Source organism: Cibotium barometz, chromosome 23, assembly GCF_041138505.1.
Source record: "Cibotium barometz isolate CiBa-2024 chromosome 23, ASM4113850v1, whole genome shotgun sequence".
NCBI lineage: Eukaryota > Viridiplantae > Streptophyta > Polypodiopsida > Cyatheales > Cibotiaceae > Cibotium > Cibotium barometz.
Window position 1 is genome coordinate 16,146,736 of NC_141068.1, and position 7,233 is coordinate 16,153,968.

Consider the following 7,233-nt stretch of genomic DNA (forward strand, 5'->3'; position numbering starts at 1 on the left):
AGATGACAGCACCTTCATCATCAACATCGCCAACACCGACCCTTTCTTCAAAGGCAGGGTTTTGAGAGAGATTAACCATTGGGTTAACATCTAACCTGAGGGGGGCTGAAGAGGGAACATGACCTGATATAGTGTGACCAGCTTTCGGATGACGAACAGCCTCCGCGAAGGAAATAGGTTAACCAAGCTGAACCGGACCGGGTTGAGCATGAGTAAATCTGCCTTGATGTGGCTCCTGAGCAGGACCATCTTCAACTTCTCGGAATTCCACTCGGAGCTTCTGATGTCGAAGCAGAGGAGAGGGCAAATGACCAGTTTCTTGTGAAGAATGGAAACCTCCATGACCCAGTAGGGGCTTGATGCAGAACCAAAGATGAGGGGCCTGCTCCCTCTCTGAGGGCAAGGGGTGCAGGGTTAGAGCCGAGCAGCACGATGTCTTGAAGCGACATCTTAGGGTAGAGCTCCCCCCTCACGGGGGGAGGGCCTTACCAGGCGGCGAGCTCCAGCGAGCAGAGCAAGATGGGGGAGACGATGAGAGAAAGGGGCGGGCGGTGCATGCAGACAGGCAGACGTGCATGGACGACACCTGGGCATGTAGACTCTTAGTCTAGCGGAGCACAACCTACCCTTTTCTACTCATCAACTTAAGAGCGGCATTCTAGTGTATTTGTGTTGGCCAGAATTAAGAAAATTGGCATTCTAGTGTATTTGTGCCACCCAAAATTAAGAAAACCGGCCTTCTAGTGTATTCGTACCTGCCAAAATTCAAAAGATCGAGTCAGATTTTACCGGATAGATTTAAGAGTTGTCCTTAATTTAATTGATTGAAAAATGTGCTATTTTCGAGCCAATAAATACCAATTTAATTGATTGAAAAATGTGCTATTTTCGAGCCAATAAATACCCTTATCACTATATACACATTTAAATTTAAAAAACCATCGTACACGTGTGACGTGCAACCTCGCACTCACGTATGCTTAAAGATTCCGTGTACACTTGGCGTGCATTTTCATGACGCCGCCATCCCCAGCTTCACGGATGACGGACGCTTGCCTGTAAATTTCGTAAACCGCTGAGCGAACGCCAGGTGTGAGTTTCACGTGAGCGCCCCATCACTCTCCTGAGTAGTCTCCTCTGCTGAACTGACACGGTTCTTTGTTGCTTTGCGTTTTTTAAGAGATTAGGGCTGATTGAATTGAACGTTGCTCCCCCATTGAAACCCTCGTCTTTCCCGCTCTCTTACCGCCGAACAGCAATGTAACACTCCAATGGCGGCACCGCATGGTGCTTGGTGGCGACGCGAGGCCCAGCTCCAGGAGCCGCATTCGATTTGATTTATAGGTCGACCCATCACTAGCATTGAACATTTGCTTTTGTCTGATAAATGCAAATGTTTGCAGGATGTATGGAACAACTATTTTCTGTATCTTGATCGATGTTTGTTGTTTTGTTTTGACAGGGCAAAAGGGGCGAGCCATAGCCATGTGATGGGGGGGGGGGGGCACGATGGGGAGAGCTCTCTTCTTTCCAACTGTGGGGGGCTGGCGATGGAAAGTGGCTGCCGACTCCCGCATCCTCCCGCTATCATCAGCTGCTACTCCTCTCTTGGACTGAAGGGAGCTCTGCCACTCCCAGGTCCTTCCCAGTTCCCTCCCCTCTTGCACCACCGCTGCTGTCCGTTCTTGTATCAAAATTAAGCGATCCTTCTGCTCGGCGCCAGTATTCATGCGTTGCGGGTACGTCTATCTCAGTGCACATTGGTATTCCTGTCTGTTTTCCTTGATGCGAGTTTGCATAATTAGTTTGCTAATTAATTGTGTAAAATAATAAAAGTATGGCGGAATGTTTTTTTATAGTACATGACGAATGACCATTATACGATGTGGTCAGGTTAACATACACGTACACCGCTTTCCCCTAAATAGCTCTCCTCCAAGTTCCGTGGTTACTATGCGTGTTTACAGTAGGAGACTCGGCGATTCGAAGCCTTCGATTTCATGTCCATACGAGTAACTTCTATTTTCATAAAGAACCCTCTCTTCTTCAAATCAAGTTTGCAAGAGCTTCACCCTCATTCTTGAGATCCTGGGTTCAAATCCCCTTGAGTACACTTAAGGACACCTTTCTCGATGTTCTTGCGGTGACAGTTGTGTGCAATGCCAACCCATCAAGCTCAAGCTATGGATCAGGGACAGTGGCTGTTGGAGTCAACCCACTACATGTGGTGCCCAATTTTGTCTGTATATGGTGTTCCTCCTTTCGGCCGATCTACTTACTTGTCGGGTTCATCTTGAGGCTTATTCACTGTCTTAAAATGTGCCCAATATTTGGGAGAATAGTATCTCCGTGTGGTACTCCGGTGTGTGTATGGTTAGTACTAGTGTGAGTATGAAATGAGGTGTCACACTAGGGATGTGTGTGTAGCTAGGTGATATTCCCATGTGTGACTAGGTAAGGGAGTGGATGAAGGAAGCACTCATCTACAAATGGAAAAAAAAACACCTTTGAGAGTCAAAAAGCTAAAAAATAAGGGAGGGAGTAAAAAAGATTAGCAAACAAGAGCCTTGAGACCACAAGAATTGGTAATAATCTTGTTGGACCATATTAATTGAATCCTGGAACAGATGAAGAACCTTTGGTGGTCATAGTAAACAAACTTCTACTTAAAGGATGTGAGAAGAAAATTGAAAAATTATTTTGAGAATACAAGGAAATCTTTTAAGACATTGAAAGAGGGTAGGTCCGAAAGTGTGTCAACATGTAATGAAATGTATCCATGATGTGCAATACATGTGCATGCTCATTCCCAAGGCTGATCCTTGAAGGGCAATAGATAAAGAATAGTTTTAGGAACTTGTGTAGCGAGCATGGGCATGGAAGAGTTGGTGGTGGAACCAATTCCTATTGCTAGCATATCAAAAGCTTATCAAAAAGCATCAGCAGTTTGGAAATATTTTTGTGGCTTAGGATCTGGTCAGCACTAGGTCGGCCAGTCCATAAATGTTTCCAAGTGCTATTTATATCAATCACATGGCTCCTTGTTGGGTATTCCATCCCTAGTGGATCGAGTCATTAGACTCGGTGCATAGATTAGGCGTTTTCCCCCTTTTGAGGGGGGGCAGCTAAAGGCTTGCCAAGACATGTACACCTTGTTTGTACTATATGAATATTTTGAAACTCACCTATCTCTTCTTACGTTTTGCATATCAGGTTGTTTTAGGATGGTGTTTAGGGCTGAAAGAAGACTCCCTGAGCTTTCTCTTGTAACATTGGTGTTAAAGCATTAGGCGCAAGGATAAACACTACTTCATTCCCAGATGAAGGTGCATAGTCCAAGGACAATAACACAAGACATTGAAGAAGTTCCTAGGAGGTTGGTTGGTGGTGTTACATAAGACCTACGGGGAATGGCAGTCCTATGTGTTGGATGTCACTTAAGGCATACGAGAAAAAGCTTTCAAGCAATGTTTCAAGGGAGGATGATCGAGTGAGAGTACCAGACTTAATACTCGTGAAAAGAAGACCAAAAAAAAATGTTTAGGGAAAGGGCGTAAAGGGCTAGGAGACAAGATGAAACAAACGCATAGATCTTCATTAGATTTAAAGTGAATTAGAAGATCGGATAGAGTTTTGAATGAGAAGGTTGCCAAGAAGGGAAGGATGACAGGTTTGGGATTCCATGAAGAGACAATGGGATAGTGATAGTCATCCAAGAATAGAAGTTTGAATCTCTTCATCAAGTTTAGAAGAGGGGGATGTCACGTGTAAGACATGTGTATGCTCATTCCCAAGGATGATCGTTGAAGAGAAAACAATAAAGAACATTTTTAGAAGTAGATTCAAGAGCTTGTCCCAGCTAGCATGCGCATGGAAGACTTCATGGTGAGACCATTATCTGCTGGTCAGCATATGAGAAGCTTATCACAAAGCGTCGATAGTTTGGGAATATATTTTGTGGATCTAGTCGACAGTAAGTTGGTCAGTTCGCAAATGTTTCCAAGTGTTATTTATAGCAATCACATTGCTCTTTTTTGGACATTCTTTTCCTAGTGGATTGAGTCATTAGATTAGGTGTTTCTCACCTTTTTAGGGGTAGCCAAAGGCTTATGTTTTTTACCTTTTGAGGGGTAGCCAAAGGCTTGCCAAGACATGTATACCTTTTTGTATTATATGAATATATTGAAACTTACCTATCTCTCTTCATCTCTCTTGCTTGTGTTTTGCATCAAGTTGTTTTAGGATTGTGTTTAAAAGAATAGAGCTAAGTTTCACATGAATATTGAAACTTTTGTATTATATGAATATATTGAAACTTAGCTATCTCTCTCTATCTCTCTTCCACATGTGAGAAAAAATGAAACATTGCTTAAGAACACAAGGAAATCTTTTAATAGACTTAAAGGGGGTAGGTCCAAAAGTGTGTCAACATGAAATGAAATGCTAGACCCATAAGAATGCAAAGATATATGATGAAAGATACAGGAAATATTTCATTATACTTAAATAGGATAGGTCCAAAAGTGTATCAACATGAAATGAAATGGTGGATCCATAAGAATGTAGAGAAATAGGATGAATTCCTAACTACACCAAAAATATGTCAACATAGAATATCTCTAAAACAAAATGTTAGACCCATAAGAATGTAGAGACTTAAATACACTTCAAGGAGGTAGGTTCAAAAGTGTGTCAACACGAAATGAAATGTTACTGAAGAATGCAGAGATATAGGATGAAAGATACAAGAAATATTCAATATACTTAAAGAGAATAGGTCCAAAAGTGTGTCAACAAGAAATTAAATGGTAGATCCATAAGAATGTAGAGATATAGGATGAATTCGTAACTACACCAAAAATATGTCAACATAGAATACTTCTTAAAAAAAATGTTGGACCCATAAGAATGAAGAGACTTAAATAGACTTAAAGGAGGTAGGTCCAAAAGTGTGTCAACATGAAATGAAATGCTAGACCCATAAGAATGTAGAGATAGAGGATGAAAGATACAAGAAATATTTCAATATACTTAAGAATGATAGGTCCAAAAGTGTTTCAATATGAAATGAAATAGTAGATCCATAAGAACGTAGAGATATAGGATGAATTTCTAACTACACCAAAAATATGTTAACATAGAATACTCCTAAAACAAAATGTTAGACCCATAAGAATGCAAAGCTATAGGATGAAACCCTAACTTTACCAAAGATGAGAGTGATAATCTATTGAAAGTAGGGTTCATTTTAAAAGTGGCATTGGCTATTCTCTTCATAGTGATCATACAAAAGAAAAAGTGAGAGTTTGTGTTGAATATAGGAAGATCAATGTCGTGATCATCAATGTTTATTTCCCTGTATATTCTATAGATACCATGATAAAAGAGGTAGTGGGGCAAAAAATGTATAGCTTTATAGATGGGCATAGGTTTGAGAGGAACTCAGTACGAAGGGCAGTCTGACTAGCATGACTACATTGTATTATTGTGTTTTGAAGTCAGATAATGGTGTGAGGTTCATATTGGTTGTACATTAAGGAACTAAAGCACGAAAGAACTACGTCACATGTGGTGCAAAAATTATAGACATAACTGTCATGATAGTATCATCTTGATGGAGAAACACTTCTAGACATCGCTAATAATGTTTTGTTAGGAGAAGATGCATTGACTCATTTGTCTCTATCGTCTAAATCTTTGAAGAAACATTATAAAGATAAAGGATCATTGAATGAAACATTTGAGAAATGTAATATCCTTGAGTTTAATTTAAAGTGACTCAAGATTTTATAGTATGTGTTATTCTTTTTAATGTGATTCATAATCCAATACTTTAGGATACATTAATGAGTTTAGCGAAAGTTATTTTTATAGAGTTAGGAAAAAGTTATTTTTTAAGAGCTTGATTATAATATAATATGCACTCATTATTTGAAAAAACTAAAAAATTCAACAAAAGCTACCTTGAAATGCATTTTCTTTTATTTTGTGTCTATCATTGTAATCGATGGATGGGAAAAAAAGTCATTAATAAATATAATATGTAGCTATCGTAGAGTTTCTACCTTTCTTAAAGTAGGATGCGTGGATCAAAGAATTTGACATCAATAGTTAGATATAATACATCAAATTATAAGGATGCAGATCTTGCTATACAATTTGCATATTTGAAAATTACATGGGTTCCTTATGTTGCACATACTTTAAACTTTTTATTAAAAGACATTGAAAGATGTGTTTTGTACAACCGATGTTGATAGATACAAATAATATTGTGAATTTCATTAGAGAGCATCAATTCACACATACTTTATTTCATACATTCTTAGAGAAATGCTTGAAAATAATCAATGCGACAAGATTTGTCATGGTATATTATGTATTAGAGAGATTGGTAATTGTTTGAACTACCTTATAAGAGGAATCGGTACTATGAGTGGACATAAGAATATGAAATCAATAGCTAGATATAATGTATCAAATTATAAGAGTGTAGGTTTTACTATACAGTCTAAATATCTAGAAATTACATGGGTTTCCTAGCTTGTGTTGTACATACTTTCCTTCTCCACATGCAAGGAAAAGAAATGAACGTTATTGTACCTTTTTTCTTTTTCTTTTTTTTTAAAATTCTCTTGGTCAAGTGAAAACAAGAAAAGTTTCTTTTTAATGATATTTTTTTTAAAAGAAAAGCGTAGCAAAAAAAAAAGTAAAATCCGTCTCCCTACAACGCAGCTTAGATGCTCTTTTTTTTTATTTTTTTCTTTTTCTCCTTTAATCAAGTGAAAGTGGGAAACGCTCCTTTTTAATGGTGCCTTTTTTTTTGGTAAAGAAAAGTTTAAATAAAAAAAATATGTGATATGAAGATTTTTTTTCCTGCAACGTTGCTGGTATCCCTGCGATGCAGTCAGGATAGATTATTTCTCTCTTTTTTTTTTTTGTATGAGGGAGCGTGTGGCTTCTCTTCCTTCTCCTTCACAACCTCAGCTTTTGAACTGTAGCTGCGATTAGCGATGCTTCGTTTCTTTCTGCTCGCAGCACAAAGGTCGCCACTCGAAATGGTCTCATCTCCTCTCTTTAAGTGTGTGTGAGGGTAGCAAAGTTTCGTTGCAGGTATGCGTTGCATGGCGATTCGATTCTATGTTGCATGGGCAGCGTTTTGTTTCCAAGCTACGTGGCGATTTTCAGCCATTAAGGTTTCAAATCTTTAGATGGTAAATGGACCAAGCTCGG

The 7,233-nt window shown here is 39.0% G+C and overlaps 1 long non-coding RNA gene across 1 annotated transcript; it reads left to right on the plus strand.

Annotated features, from left to right (window-relative positions):
• The first annotated feature begins 1,205 nt into the window (after positions 1-1,205).
• On the plus strand, positions 1,206-4,188 carry LOC147625668 (uncharacterized). Its single transcript, XR_015268801.1, has 3 exons — positions 1,206-1,344; positions 1,463-1,739; positions 1,894-4,188. It is a non-coding gene; the product is annotated as an uncharacterized LOC147625668 (long non-coding RNA).
• Positions 4,189-7,233: the final 3,045 nt, after the last annotated feature.